Genomic DNA, 16,715 nt, shown 5'->3' with positions numbered 1-16,715 from the left:
ACCACCACGTGATGGTGATCCGCCCCGTGTCCAGCAACCGCAGGTGCTCCCACCTGAACTGTGCGTGACACATGCTGCACTAAAGCCCTATGGACCGTAATCAGGGCTGTGTGTAGCGTTCGTAAATCACCCACTCCCACCGTCAGGTAGCGTGGGTGTGTAGTATATCCGGCCAGTACCGGCCAAGTGGCCCCTGCAATTGACAACGGGCCCATTCTCGCCGATACGACCTCATGGGGGAGGGCGCCATTAAACCAAATTGTATGCTGCCAGGCAGAAATTGGAATTTCTAGAGTCTGATATGGGGCATAAGCCGCAGGTACAGCCGAGGCTGTATAGTTGTGGAACAAATTATCGTCCGTATCCACCTCCTCAAAGGTCACCCATGAGTAAAACAACTCATACGGGTAGGTGGTATCAGCACTGACCACAAAGACCACGGCCATCCCATCATCAGGTACCCCATACGCCCTCAAATGAGCGCGCAGAGGAACCCTACTATGAGCGGGAATATTAACCGCCATAAGGACACCCTAAAGAGTAACAACGATATTCACAGTAGCACTTGGGCTCAAAAATTATAACCTGTTTAATTTTCAAGCTTGATAGAACCTTTAGTCAAAACCTAGGTAGGTTAAACCGTCACTCTTGTTTTCCGGAAACGAGAGTGAGGGTTGTTTTGGACTAATACTCAAGTACTACTAAAGCGTCTCAGATCATAAGACCAAACGTTAGGTGCGCCATGTTGCAGGGATTCTGCTTTTGCACAGAACTATGCGCAGGAGACCAGGACCTCAGAGAATTGTGGTGTACCAGAAAACTCTCCTCAGAACCCAGAACCCCTTATCCGACTAGCTTAGTATCCCATTCGTTAACCTAGATCTAGCTAGGTGGTCCCAATGTATAGACAAACCAGAACAAGCAACTTAGATATTTCTCAGGAGTGGTGGGAATCCGAAATACCGGTTTGTATCTATTTGTTAGTCCACAACATAATAATACAGACACGGTAAAGTTTAAAGAGTTTATTTTATAAACCTCGCATCCTAAGATGCAGTACTTTGGCTAACACTAGCAGACTAACAGTACAGATCAGAACCATAAGCATTATTACAATACCATACAAAATGAAAGGAGCAATCATACTAATAATGACAGTGGTATATAGCCACACTCCTTTCACTAGAATCTAATACATTATTATTATTAGACTATTAGAAGGTCTCTTAGGCTAACAGGGGGAACCCCATACCGTATAGATCAGCTTAGTAGAATCACATCAAATGATCAGCTCTCGCATGCATCAGCTCTTCTGTTCGAATGAATGTAAAACCAAACTGTTCTGCAATATTAAAGACGCTTGTCCTTCAGATATTGGCAGCTGTATGCATGATATGTCTAACAAGTGGTACGATCAATCTAAACACAACACTCTGTACCTTCTAGTGACCCAGACGCGTTCTTTGCATGATGTACAGACCAAGGGCACATTTCACGGTTAAGAATGTGAAACAACAGTTTGTTATCTTGTAAGGCAAAGTCAAGTCAGCATTTCTAAAATGAATAACACATAACAACAGTGTTGTGTGCAGCGCAGCAGAAACGACAAGCTTGCTTGCTAACCATGATCTCGTTTATGCTAACTTAGTGTTGTAAATAGGGCGTGGCTTAATCCATCTCACACCCCCCCCCCCATGATCGGAGCACGAACCAATAGGGATACACTTATCAAGAACGCAGTGTTCAAGTGATTCAGAACAGAACCAAGGGCATGAACTATAAGTCCATATAAGGTAAGTGTAAAGTCCGAGAATAAAAATAATTCATTTAAAAAAATGAAAAATGACGTGTTAAAAAAAATAAGCAAAACTTTCGTAGAAAATTAACGAAACCTGGATGCACCCTGGATGCACCCTGGTTTGACAATGTCAGTCAGTCAATCCATGAAGGTATATGCACCGTAAGTTGCAACTGCTTCCAATAGGAAATCATTGGAGCGTTCCGTAAAAGTATCTGCCATCCAATTTAGCAAGGGAAAGGAACACACGTGTTCATCAAGTATCGGAGCATTCAGCACCATGATAGGACAACTGTCAGTCTCCTTGATATAACTCCTTTCAAGGAATTCAATAGCTGCCTCTCCGATATCTCAGTTTCTAAGGACTCCGTGTGCAGCACCCAAAGCCATAAACCCGACACCAGAACAATCAAATTCATGAGCCACTAAGGGACACATTAGTTCATCAAAATCCGGGTCAGGTGACGCCAAGTTTGACAGGCACAAGTCCAGAGCCCATTGGAAGGGACAATCTAGGCAATGAAAAACAGGTTGCACACACGTAAAAAAAAGGGAAACCGGAAAGACAATCCATACTTGACGCTTAATACCGCTAGTGGCAAGGTGCCGTAGAAATCAAGCATCCGGCTACGAAGATGGAGCAAGCGCAGCATTCTGTCTTGCAACTCCCGGTGTGCAGCCATACCGAAGTACGCAAATCAACAAAAGGATCCCAGCCACCAAAGCGAGGAGCAAGGGGAACCCTCCGAAGACACTCGAAAAAATAGAATGTAAAAATGCGGGGATCACACCAAAAACAGTCTGGAAAGATGTCACGAGGCCCGAGCCCACAATTTTAAAAAAATGAACAAGGCCAGTCGTAGACGAAGCATTAAAGATAGTTTGAATCAAGGTTCCAAAATGGAGGGGGAGGTCGGTATTTAAAAGTGCTTGTACCTCAGTGCGTGTGTTCGCCACATTAAGAAGAAATGTTTCACAGGACGAAGTCAACGCAACCTCTTTTTTAGACAAAAGAGCCCTTATTCTGCTCATCCTATTGAACTCTGCGTTCAAGGTTGGAATCGCCGGCCAGATGGATATATCGAGTCGGCCTTGCGGGGGTGGGAAAAGGACGTTATTACAGCAAACTACTTTTTGCGAAACAGTGACTATGTAAGGAATACCCACTAGCATCCCACAGCAAGCTTCACTATTTAAAAGCAAATAACTACCGTTGGCAAGCAGCTTAAAAGAAGACGTTATAACTGGCACTGGAATCCCCTTTAGGACACAAGCTAAATTAGGAGCGTGTATATTGCAAGCACCATGTAATTGTATATGTCTACAAACCACAGAGTGATCAGGAGCGGAAGTGCATTCTTCACCTTTTAAGTAAACCTCCTTGCCATCCCTTACGCATCTGTAAGTGAACGGAAGTGACCAAACTTCGTGCAGGAACGCATCACCAAGTTGTTCATATCTGCCAATGGCATAATGCTTCATGCACGAAGTAAATTTAAACAAACTAAAAGGTAAAGTGACCAATCCGTGTACAAGCCACACGGCTGAATTCAATTCAGCTACAGAAAAAGGTAAAGGTTCTAATTTTTCAATGTGCAGCAATGCATAAGTTGCATCTTTCATGGACATGAACTGCTGTTTTTCCATCAAATTAAAAGGTAGGAACAATGATGAAATATTCATGTAATCCCAAGGGACTTTCCCTGCCTTTAACGTTTGCAATGTCCATGCAAACTGCATAATTGAACGCAACTGATTTTGACCATGATACAACACAGATACATCATCCTGCACAATGTCTACGACAGAAGAAACAATATTATCTAATGTATAAATTCTAGAAGACAATGTATTAATACTATTATCTATCACAGCCAATACTTTTTCCATATTGGCCTGGTCAATAGCACGTAATCTAGAAGCAGCCTCAATTTGCGACAATTTCCAAATTTCATTGTAAATAGCATAAGCCCATCGTTTAGATCTACCATTTACAGGACCCGTAATGAAATCATTCAAATCTATTTTTTCATTTAAGCGTGACAAATGAAGCTGAACTGAAGTTAACGTGGAATGTTGCAGCCATGACTGACATAACTTACCTACAGAGTAGGTAGTCACCGTGTGTGAAGATGTGAAACGAGGGTCAACCCTAAGTTGTGTATACCCTGGAGCCAAATCCAGAAACCGACGTTGACAGGAATCTGAGCTTGTTTGCCATACCAACCAACCCTCAGGATTCAATGTTGAAATATTGAAGGTGCCATAGGAAACAAGGGACTGCAACATAGTAAGGGACAGATCTGAGTGATTTTCCCAACCAGGATAAGCACCCAGATCAGGGATCAAGGGGGAAATTAATTTTTTTGATATAGCCAATCCAAAACAGGTGGTCTGAAAAATAGACGAATTTAAAAATAATATATGGTTTGGGATAAGACAGGCACGATGCAAAGCTTCTGTTCCTTGTACCTGCCATGGTTTCGTTCCCCAAACCGATTTAAGATCGATAGTAGCTTTCCATACGTCATAACCTCCAATAGCCAATTCATCCATAAAGGATTTGGAATATAATAATTTTGTGTGTGTCAATCTAACCTTAGAAGTGGGTTCTACCGCCACCTTAAAATAAAAAGAAGCAGGGTCTGACACACTAAAATCCGAAAAATATGTGAATTTTTTAAATAAAGTAGTAGAGCTGCCAGTCATAGGGACAGGACAATGTTCCCATTGAGTGAAATTAACAAAATTACGAAAAGTATTTGCTCTGTGTAGGAAATGTGTGCCATAATGTTGAAAACAAAATTGTTCATCGTAGTTTGCAGTATTTAAATACAGATCTTCAGCATCAAATGCAGCATAATATTTTAAATCAGAAAACAGTGCTTCTATTGCTTGTACATCCCAATCATCTGAGCGGATGTTTTGTTTAACTACATCACCCATAGAAACACGAAAAACAGTTGGCACATTAATAACTTCGGTGGGACCATGAATCTGAAAGTTCACTGCATCCCATGCAATCCCATCACGTACAGGCCAGGCGGTGATGTTCACAAACGTCTGGTCTCTTTTCATGATGTGTGATGAGGAATGGGTGGCCAAAGTTCCATCAATTAATTGAATTGTAGAATGCTCATTCAGGTAGTGTCCATTGATAAGTCTAAAAAACACTACCACAAAGCCAATTGTCATGAATAAAAAAATACAAATCAGCACCAACCAGATGTAAGTCCAAGGTGCAACCAAAATATGTCTCTTGAACCAGGCAAAAAATATAGAAATTTTGGAAGGGACAGTGGAAGTCAATGATTCAGTTTCAAAGGAGGAATGGGACTGGGTAAGTGTCGTTGTATTTAATAAGGGCAAAGCGACTTCTGTAGGATAAGCATACTCAGGATCAGCGGGCAAACCACCAGCAGTAGGTGGCCGATCAGTAACTGTGATCATCTCAATGGAAACCTCAGGCACGATGATAGAGAGTGGCACCACAACTGAGTTTCTCAGCATCGAAGGGCAGGAAACCGAAGGTGTCATACTATGGAGAATCGGCCACCCTGTGTAGCTTGACATTCTCAATTGAAATGTACCTGTTTTCCTTGCGACCATGAAGTGGGGGTAAAACAACTGTACGTGTACCCAATACTCCAAGCACCGGGACTGGTGCCCAATAAGAGGGGCCAAACTCCTTCTTGTTCTCCACCTTCTCACGGACCAGATCACCAACTCGAGGCAGCCAGCCGACTACCGGAATCAGGAGCGCTTCTTCGGATGTAGAGGGCACGTGTTCCTTTGCTAGAGTGTCTCTTGTTTCTTGTAGATTCTGTAATACAGCACAGTGGTGATCTAGGTCAAAAGGCGCGGCAGCCGCCGCCATGTCTAGACCGTCAAGGTCCGGAACAAACATTCTCACTCCAAAGAGCATCATGTGCGGGGTCCGCCCACCCAGAGACCTTCTAGGGAGGTTATTAAGTGCACGTTGGACGGCATACAAGTGGGCAAGCCAGTTCCGGCCTGTACCTAACACCTTGGCTGTCAACGATTGCTTTAGGTCACGGTTCATCCGTTCCACAACACTATTGCTCTCAGGCCGGTATGGAGACGAAAATTTGACTTGGACCCCCAAACTTCTCATTGCTTCTTTGTACGCCTTAGAGGCGAACGCCGGGCCCTGATCAGAGTGAAGGGTACCACACGCAAAACTCCCTATAAAGACACGCAATGCTTTGATGACAGTCCTGGCATCAGCACTCCTTTGTGGCCACACCCAGAGAAAACGTGTGCACGAATCCACTGCAACCAAGATGTACTTGTACGCAGTATCAGAGGTAAAAGGACCGCAGTGATCTAAATAAACACACGCAAGTGGTTGATTAGATATATGCAGCTGCGTTGGATAGGACACGCAACAGAAGAAGGTTTAATCTGCTGGCAAATGTCACAACTAAGTACATAAGCCCGCGCTTGTTTATACAAACCGTACCACCAGTAACGTTGCTGTAAAATAGACACAGTTGCTGACACTCCAGCGTGCGCAGACGCAACACCTTCGTGGGCAGCTGTTATCAAATTTGGTCTGCAGTCCGCGTTGGGAATCAATCTATCACCAGCGTCGTTAATCCTCACTAACGGGACGTTATCAGGACTTAAGTGATAATGGTATCGAGAAGGGAAACCTCTAGGGAAGTTTGTCCCTGTCTCAGAAGCAGCAATAGCCGCTAAGATGTCAGCATCTAGCTTAGATTTTGATCTTGTAACTGCTGCTACTAAATATGTCGCCACTGCTGTTTTAGCTGCCTCGTCAGCCAAACTGTTACCGACACCATGGACACCAACTCGTTGGCGACCAAGAGTGTGAATTACATTCACAAGTGGCAGACTCCCTTTAAGTTCTGCCACTCGAGCCCAAAGCGTTTTATGCTTCACTGTGCTACCTTTGGAATCACGAAAACCATTCATAATCCAAAAAAGCAAATTGTCGTTGTAAGATTGAACACAATAGTAAGAATCACTCACTATAAGAGTAGTGACCCTGTGATCAGCAAACTCAAGTGCAAGCACTAGAGCACGAAGCTCCGCCAACTGCGCGGTACAATCACCCAATGACTGCGTATGCACTGCATCAGATTGGAATTCTCCATTTACGAAAGTACCTACTACAATTGCGCAAGCCGCTGAATAAGCGTGCCTTGATCCAGTTGCGGGTTGCGCCGACCCGTCAGTGTATATGACACAATGGTATTCCTCGATGGGGCGCAATGACAGAGGAGCAGGATGAACGAATTCATACTCCAAACTCTCCTGAGTCTGCAACGCCGCGTCAAAGATGTATTCGACGTCAGGCGAAGCTAAGGAGGTTGCCCATTGTATCCACCTTGGATGCAAAGCCTTAGAATTTGGTACACTAGCTTTAGTGACTGCTTCGAGAGCAGGAAACGGTGTTACCACCAGCATGCGCTTTCCTTGTGACAGCGCTTGTTCTTTCAGGATCGCCATCTGAACTGCTGTCAAGACTTTCTCAACAGTGGAAAATCGCAGCTCAGCCGAAGTGTACAGATGAGATTTGTAAGCAATGGGGACTGTGTCGCCCTCATTGAACGTTAAGTACGTGAAACCGTCCGCGCCTGGAACAATTCTAATGACCAGGTTGGTGTGGTTGTCACGAGTTTTTAGATATTTAGCTGTAAGAAGATCAGTTTGCAAAGTATACGATGCCAGTGAGTGCTCTGGCAGCCAGCAAGATCTGGTAAAAGTTGGTTGTATCAAGGCATAAAGCGTCTTGATACGCTGGGCATAATCAGGAATGTAGGATCGACCGAAATTCAGAAAACCCAGCAAGGATTGTAGTTTTTTCAGTGTCGTGGGGATACGAAGGTTTGCACATTTCTCAAGGAATTGCGGTGCCAAGCCTCGACCTTCATTATTCAGTTCGTACCCCAAGAACAACACTGTAAATTCAGCAATGTGTGACTTCTTAAAGTTAAACTTGTAACCGAAGTCCGCAAACATAGTCACTATGTTATCCACACGAGCAAGGTGTGGAAGCAACTCGTCGTCAGTCAGATAGATTTCATCAACATACGAGTATGCTTCCGGGTCTACCATCTCCAAGAGAGAGACCACGCGAGCGGCAAAAACTCCAGGGCTGTTTTTATAGCCCATCGGGAGCCTTTTGAATAATTTTTGTTTGCCACCCGAGGTAAAAGCTGTCCACTCATAACTAAGAGGGGCCAGGTTATGGCAATAAAAGCCATTTGATAAGTCGAGCGTAGTTTTGAAACGTTTTCTCACAAGACTATCTACGAGAGCCGAACTATGAGTATTTTGTACCGCACACGTCCGGCAATGCGAGTTTACAGTGAATAAAGGATTATTCATGAGTGACACACATGTCTCAATCACTCCTTGATATTCCAATTGTTCAAGGATGGACGCGACGTGAGGTCTTGCCTCGCGACGCATGGGATATTGGGGTTGAGGCTGGGGATCGGATTGCAATGGAATCTCGTGATTGGGAGAACATTTATCCCAGCCAACCTGATTACGATATAACGCAGGCGCAAGCACCTGAGCCCACTCCCCGGCTAACCTAGTAGACTCCTCCGTGGGCACTGCGTGCCCAAAGGAAGGAAGTATAACTTCCTCTCCCCTTGGGGCGTCCAAAATGAAAGCTGGAGGCCAATCTTTCTCCGCCAAAAGAATATCATATGTGGTGGTAAGATTATCCCAAAAAACCACTTTAATTTTGCGTTGTATGTCACCCTCAATATTAAGGACTATTTCAAATAATCTTTCCGGGGGGGCTACGCGAGTATCAGCAGTTTCAACTGTCACATAAATGTCAGTTGCTGTCACCTCCAGAAATGGACGCAATGCTTCCCGCACTACTGTAACCTCCGCTGCGCTGTCTAGCAGCGTTAGTGCCCATGTCAGGTTCCGAAGCTGTGTCCTGACCATCTGAGGCATATCTCGCTGAGATAGCAGCAACTTTCTTTTTCTGAAACGGTGGACGTGGTCTGGCAGCGTCTTCCTGCTTGCCTTTACCGTCAGTCTGGCGGGGCTGGTCTCGACCTTGAGTGCCCCGTCCTCTCCCACGCTGTCCACCACCAGAGTGCGAAGTCGATGTTTCCTGTGAAGAACGAGGAGAGCGTTGTTCAGAAACCTGAAATCTATCAGGTGACTTAATACGAGTACGATCGCGCAAATCATAAGTGCCTTCACTATACGACTGAACGGGTGAGGCAGGACAAGAAACCTGTTTCTGTTGCTGCTTCTCTTGTTTTTTGGCTCGCCAACTTTGTTTAGGAAAGTTGGGCTTTTCGTCCTTTGTAGACGAACTCACCTTAGTTTGCTGCACTACATCAGGAATTTTGATGGTGGGTTTCACACCTAAGGCACTACGTCCAACCATCCTATAGGCTTTCGCAATAATTTTGGCGAACTCCCTTGGCTTATCGGCATCAGCCACAAGCTCCAGCATATTACCAACTTGGAACTGCATGGCATCTCCTTTGAGGTTGCCCATTACCATGGAACAAACCACATCGAAACTGTCGACAAGCCGTAATCCCAACTCAATAGCTGCCTCTGCACCATGACTTTCTTGGACTTTCTTGATGACGGAGGGTAGTACAGCCATAGACGGAGTGCCGTAGCACTTCGAATATGTCGCAGCAAAGACCTTGCCCCAATTGTCACAATCAACAAGTTCAGGGACCAGGTCCTTCGGCAAAGTAATGGTGAGTATCCTGTGTTTATCCACAGGTGTAGTGTTTGGAAACACGGCTTCTAATTGATCAAATTTTTCCGCAAGCCAGTAAGGAAATTCATCCTTACTGAGGGGGCGCTTGCCGACAACCGCGTTAACCATAACAGGGCTAATCACCACCGCGTGATGGTGATCCGCCCCGTGTCCAGCAACCGCAGGTGCTCCCACCTGAACTGTGCGTGACACATACTGCACTAAAGCCCTATGGACCGTAATCAGGGCTGTGTGTAGCGTTCGTAAATCACCCACTCCCACCGTCAGGTAGCGTGGGTGTGGAGTATATCTGGCCAGTACCGGCCAAGTGGCCCCTGCAATTGACAACGGGCCCATTCTCGCCGATACGACCTCATGGGGGAGGGCGCCATTAAACCAAATTGTATGCTGCCAGGCAGAAATTGGAATTTCTAGAGTCCGATATGGAGCATAAGCCGCAGGTACAGCCGAGGCTGTATAGTTGTGGAACAAATTATCATCCGTATCCACCTCCTCAAAGGTCACCCATGAGTAAAACAACTCATACGGGTAGGTGGTATCAGCACTGACCACAAAGACCACGGCCATCCCGTCATCAGGTACCCCATACGCCCTCAAATGAGCGCGCAGAGGAACCCTACTATGAGCGGGAATATTAACCGCCATAAGGACACCCTAAAGAGTAACAACGATATTCACAGTAGCACTTGGGCTCAAAAATTATAACCTTTTTAATTTTCAAGCTTGATAGAACCTTTAGTCAAAACCTAGGTAGATTAAACCGTCACTCTTGTTTTCCGGAAACGAGAGTGAGTTGTGTTGTGGACTAATACTCAAGTACTACTAAAGCGTCTCAGATCATAAGACCAAACGTAAGGTGCGCCATGTTGCAGGGATTCTGCTTTTGCACAGAACTATGCGCAGGAGACCAGGACCTCAGAGAATTGTGGTGTACCAGAAAACTCTCCTCAGAACCCAGAACCCCTTATCCGACTAGCTTAGTATCCCATTCGTTAACCTAGATCTAGCTAGGTGGTCCCAATGTATAGACAAACCAGAACAAGCAACTTAGATATTTCTCAGGAGTGGTGGGAATCTGAAATACCTGTTTGTATCTATTTCTTAGTCCACAACATAATAATACAGACACGGTAAAGTTTAAAGAGTTTATTTTATAAACCTTGCGTCCTAAGATGCAGTACTTTGGCTAACACTAGCAGACTAACAGTACAGATCAGAACCATAAGCATTATTACAATACCATACAAAATGAAAGGAGCAATCATACTAATAATGACAGTGGTATATAGCCACACTCCTTTCACTAGAATCTAATACATTATTATTATTAGACTATTAGAAGGTCTCTTAGGCTAACAGGGGGGACCCCATACCGTATAGATCAGCTTAGTAGAATCACATCAAATGATCAGCTCTCGCATGCATCAGCTCTTCTGTTCGAATGAATGTAAAACCAAACTGTTCTGCAATATTAAAGACGCTTGTCCTTCAGATATTGGCAGCTGTATGCATGATATGTCTAACAAGTGGTACGATCAATCTAAACACAACACTCTGTACCTTCTAGTGACCCAGACGCGTTCTTTGCATGATGTACAGACCAAGGGCACATTTCACGGTTAAGAATGTGAAACAACAGTTTGTTATCCTGTAAGGCAAAGTCAAGTCAGCATTTCTAAAATGAATAACACATAACAACAGTGTTGTGTGCAGCGCAGCAGAAACGACAAGCTTGCTTGCTAACCATGATCTCGTTTATGCTAACTTAGTGTTGTAAATAGGGCGTGGCTTAATCCATCTCACAAAATGAAATGTACTAAAGTGTCTCAGACACATCAGCGATACCCAAATGGGTCGCAAGGGACCTGCCTCATTAATATTCATGAGGCAGTTCGCAATTTGCAACCCATTGGGTATGGACAATAACACAGGGATGGTGGCCTGCTGGGGATAGCAGACCACCATGTCTGTGTGTGCTTTTTAAATAAAGCAACTTTTTTTTATTTTCAAATGCAGCCCGTTTTCCTTAAAGGAAAACAGGATGTGTTTAAAAGGAAAAAATTTAAGTTTTCTTTTCATGTTTTTAAGGGCAGGCAGTGGTCCATAGAACCCATTACCTGCTCTGAAAATATGTTGGCATCCCATTCACAAAGGGGAAGAGGTCCCTAGAGGACCCCTTCCAGTTTGCAAATGGCTTACCACCAACTTGAATTGAAGTTGGTGGTAACTGCAAATGTTTTGCGACTGCATTCCCGGTCGCAAAACATTCATACATACCAGTGCGACTCACTATTAGGAAAGGACGCCCCTTCCTAATAGCAACTTGCAAACCCTATTTTGTGAGTTGGTAATAGGTTACTGACTCGCAAAATAGGATTGGTACATGCCAAAAAGCATGCCCGATAGGCCGTTTGTGACCGTAAAATGCTTTGTACATCTGGCCCTAGAACTTATAGCAATAGTAGGGATGCTCTTTAAATAGCCTTTATTCGATAATATAGACGCACACAATGTTTGCCTTATTTCTCTACTTCCTTGTGCGGCACTTGCAACAAAGCACCTTTTTCTCCAGGCCCTTGATTACCATGTCAGATATTTGCTGACCCAGTAATTTTAGGCCTGGAGACACCTGGAGATAACACTCTGGGCCACCCATATAATGCTTCATCTTTGGCAGCAGGAAAACTAATTTGTTTGATGTCGGGGGTAAGTACTTCAGCCAGTGGTGTTGTTTTTCTTTACATTCATTACGAATGTCGCTGACATGATGGATGTGAATGCTAAACTCTTGCCGCTGAGAAAGATCATGAGAAAGATCAGTTCAAAAAAACAGCAAAACTGATTCAGCTTTCCATCCTTCCGAGGTTGGTGAACAAAGTATTATTAATTGGGTCCCAGCAACGAACACCTGTTACTTACGGTTCTTAGAAATGGTACTGTATGTATATATATATATATATATATATATATATATATATATATATATATTCACTGAAAAAAACATAGGTTTCAGGGGCGTTATAGTTAGGAATTGGCATTTAAAAAACCTTAGAAATTCACTGAAAAAACCATAGGTTTCAGGGGCGTTATAGTACAAAACCCTAGAAATTCCCCCACTATAGTTAGTTCAGCTAACTATAACTCGCGCCCCCGCAATGCACTGCTGATGACGTCACATATTACATCACTCATGACATGGTCAGTGACATCACTGATGACATCACTGATGACATCTAAATGACATCACTGATGACATCACTGATGACGTCATCCAGTGAGTTTGTGTTTCTGTAAATTTTAAATATGTTTAATATATATATAGGGAAAAACCTATGGAAGAATGAGTGGGTGTATAAGTGTGTGAATGGATGATTTAGTAGGTGCGTGACTGACTCTATAAGTGAGTCATTAAACGTATCTTACTGCAGACTAGTGACTAAAATGTGTGAATGTCTGTATCTGTCTGTCTGTTGGTGTATAAGCGGCTGCATGGTTTTGTGAATAGCTATATGAGTGTCTCTATGGGTTATTGATTGGTTGTCTGAGTATCTGTTTGGGTGCGTGAGTGTTTGTGTGGGTGGGGTGTGTGTGACTGTGCATACATGTGTGAGTGGGTGATTCTATGGGTGCATGGTTTTAAGAGTGCATCTGTGATGGACTGTATGGTTGGGTGAGTGTATGTATGGGTGTGTTAGTGATTGAATGTATATCTCAGTGGTACATGTGTGAGTAACTACATATGTGAAAGGCAGTATAATTGTGTGTAAGAGTATATAAGTGGGTATATGTGAGAGTGTGTGATTGTGAGAGTGGCTGTATGGATGAGTGTGTGCTTGTATCAGTGATTGTATAAGAGCGTAAGATTGTGGTACTATTTTTATGAGTAAGTGAACTTGTGTATGTATAACTGCATAGGTGAGTAAATGGGAGTGTGATTAATTATTTGCATGACTGACTAGGTGTGAGAGTACCTCTATGGATGATTGGTGGTGTGTGAGTGTCTATGTAGGTGTATAAATGCATATGATAGTCCTGTACTGAGTGACTGTAAGTATGAGTGACTGTACAGGTGAGTGAGTGGATGTGTGTGTAGATCTAAGAGTCAATGAGTTGGTATGTAGTTATTGGTATTGGAGTATCTATGGTTTTGAGAATGGACGTCTGAAATTTTGATTGAGTATATCAAAGGGTGTGAGAAGATGCACTAATTTATCACATGGATGACGTCATCAGTGATGTCATCAGTGATGTAATTTCAGATGTCATCAGTGATGTCACTGACCATGTCATGAGTGATGTAATATGTGACGTCATCAGCAGTGCATTGCGGGGGCGCGAGTTATAGTTAGCTGAACTAACTATAACGGGGGAATTTCTAGGGTTTTGTACTGTAACGCCCCTGAAACCTATGGTTTTTTCAGTGAATTTCTAAGGTTTTTTAAATGCCAATTCCTAACTATAACGCCCCTGAAACCTATGTTTTTTTCAGTGAATTTCAAAAGTTTTTTAAATGCTAATTCCTAACTATATCAGGCCTGAAACCTATGGTTTTTTCAGTGAATTTCAAAGGTTTTGTAAATGACAATTTTGAATGTATTAATTGTTATACTTATTTTTTTGATACTGATTTACTACATTTTTTAAACTATTTATTTTTAGATATATTTTTTTATTACATTATAATTACATTATACATTACAATACAAAATATACTTTCTCAGAATGTATTACTTTAGTTTAAATACTTGGCAAATAGGCAACAGACATTTAAGTACAGTAGTTACAGTTGTTGCAATGGGCAACACAATTTCAAACACAAAGCAACATTGAGCTCAATGTGAATTTCTAGTTAAATGCAATTAGTTACTTTATGGATTACTTTTCTAACCACAGGACTGGATCCTAGATTCAGTCCTTGGACATCTCCTGTAAACAGTTGAGTAAAAGCGCTTTGGTTACAGTAGTGATTTTTAAGGAATATTATCATATTTTAAAAGTTGACACTTAGAAATGTTTTCACATAGAATCACCAATGTTATCCTATGGCAGAAAATTCACTTAGCAGGTAAGTAGTGTTATCGTTACTTTTTCTTACTCAGTGGTGGATCCTGGATCCAGCACTGGCCAGCCTCCTGTAAACAGTTGAAAGAATGTGTTTAAGTCATACAGACGATTGTTTAGGGATATTTTTAGTTTGTCAAAATAGACACTTAAAAACTTTTCTGGTGGAAACCACACAATGGATTCCTATGGAAGGAAATACAAGTTACTGGTAAGTACGCTTAGAAATACTTTTCAGGGTCAGTGCTGGGCTAAAAGATGCAGCCCTGGGTTCTCTCCTGATAACAGGTGAGTAAATCGGAATTCGTAGTTCGGCTGATTTTAGAGGAATATTTGTACGTTTCAAAAATGGACACTTTGAAAATGTTCTGGTGAAAACCACACAATGGATTCCTATGGAAGGAAATACAAGTTACTGGTAAGTACGCTTAGAATTATTTTTCAGGGTCAGTGCTGGGCTAAAAGATGCAGCCCTGGGTTCTCTCCTGATAACAGGTGAGTAAATCGGAATTCGTAGTTCGGCTGATTTTAGAGGCATATTTGTACAATGGTGAAGGAAGGGGGAGGGGCCTGAGGTGACCTGTGCAAACACGCCCTGTGGCGCGTTTTAAGTTGGGGAATTAATTCCTCTTCAATCCTGTGGTCCCCTGGGGGCCAACTATCCCACAAGGTACCTCCAGTATGCGCCAGGGAGCTGCATTGCAGAGAGGTATTCAGAGGCCACGCCCCTTTTTACAACACTCTGCAACACAGCTCCGTGGCGCTTACTGGAGGTACCTGGTGGGCTAGTTGGTCCCCAGGGACCCTCAGGATTGAAGAGGAATTCATTCCACAACTTAAAACGCGCCACAGTGCGTGTTTGCACAGATCTCACCTCAGGCCCCGCCCCTGACCTTCACCACTGTGCAAACGCGCCCCGTGGGGTGTTTTAAGTTGGGGGATTAAGTCCCCTTGAATCCTGAGGTCCCCTGGCGGCCAACTAGCCCACCAGGTACCTCCAGTATGCGCCAGGGAGCTGCGTTGCAGAGAGGTGTTCAGAGGCCACACCCCTTTTTACAACACTCTGCAACGTAGCTCCGTGGCACTTAGTGGAGGTACCTGATGGGCTAGTTGTCCCCTAGGGGACATCTGGATTGAAGAGGAATGAATTGCCCAACTTAAAGCGCGCCACAGGGCGTGTTTGCACAGTATCACCTCAGGCCCCGCCCCCTACCTTCACCACTGTGCAAACGCACCCCGTGGCGCGTTTTAAGTTGGGAGATTAAGTCCCCTTGAATCCTGAGGTCCCCTGGCAGCCAACTATCCCACCAGGTACCTCCAGTAAGCGCCAGGTAGCTGCGTTGCAGTGAGGTGTAAAAAGGGGCGTGGCCTCATTACACTTCTCTGCAACGCAGCCCCCTGGCGCATACTGGAGGTTCCTGGTGGGCTAGTTGGCCCCCAGTATTGAAGGGGAATTCGTTCCCCCTCTGCAAACGCGCCAGGGGGCGCGTTTGCAGAGTGATGAAAGGAGCCTCCGCGCTCCCGTTTTTAAAAAAATATTTCTTTTTAAGAAGGGGGGCTGTGTAGCCCCCCTTCTTTTTCTTATTTTTTTGGGCCTGGGGACTCCATCCCCCAGGGCCTGCCCCCAATTTGTATTTTTTTTATTAAGATTTTTTTTTTTTTTAAATCGGGAAGGTGGCCCTCCCGAGGCCATAATTTGCACCGGGGGCCCCATCCCCCGGGGCAAATTATGGCCTGTGGGAGCCGGGGGGGGCCTGTGGGAGCCGGCATTGCTTTTCCACATGGGGAGCAGCTAACATGCTGCTCCCCATGTGGAAAAGCAATCGTCTTTGGTATTTGGCGCGGCCCCCCTCCCACTGAATTTAAAGCCCCGGGGGGGTGGTGGTCCCCGGGGCTTGGGGGTCCGTAACGGACCCCCACTTTTACATAAGAAGTGCCCCGGGGAGGTGGCGGTGCCCGGGGCGTGTGGGGGGGGCTCGAGCCCCCCCACACAGATTTTTTATTTAAAAAAACAAGCCCCGGGGGGTGGCGGTCCCCGAGGCTGCGGGGGGGCCATGAGCCCCCCGCATACAATAAATTAAAGCCCCGGGGGTG

Source organism: Triturus cristatus, chromosome 1_2 (genome assembly GCF_964204655.1).
Source record: "Triturus cristatus chromosome 1_2, aTriCri1.1, whole genome shotgun sequence".
Taxonomy (NCBI): domain Eukaryota; kingdom Metazoa; phylum Chordata; class Amphibia; order Caudata; family Salamandridae; genus Triturus; species Triturus cristatus.
This window is presented reverse-complemented; position numbering follows the sequence as displayed.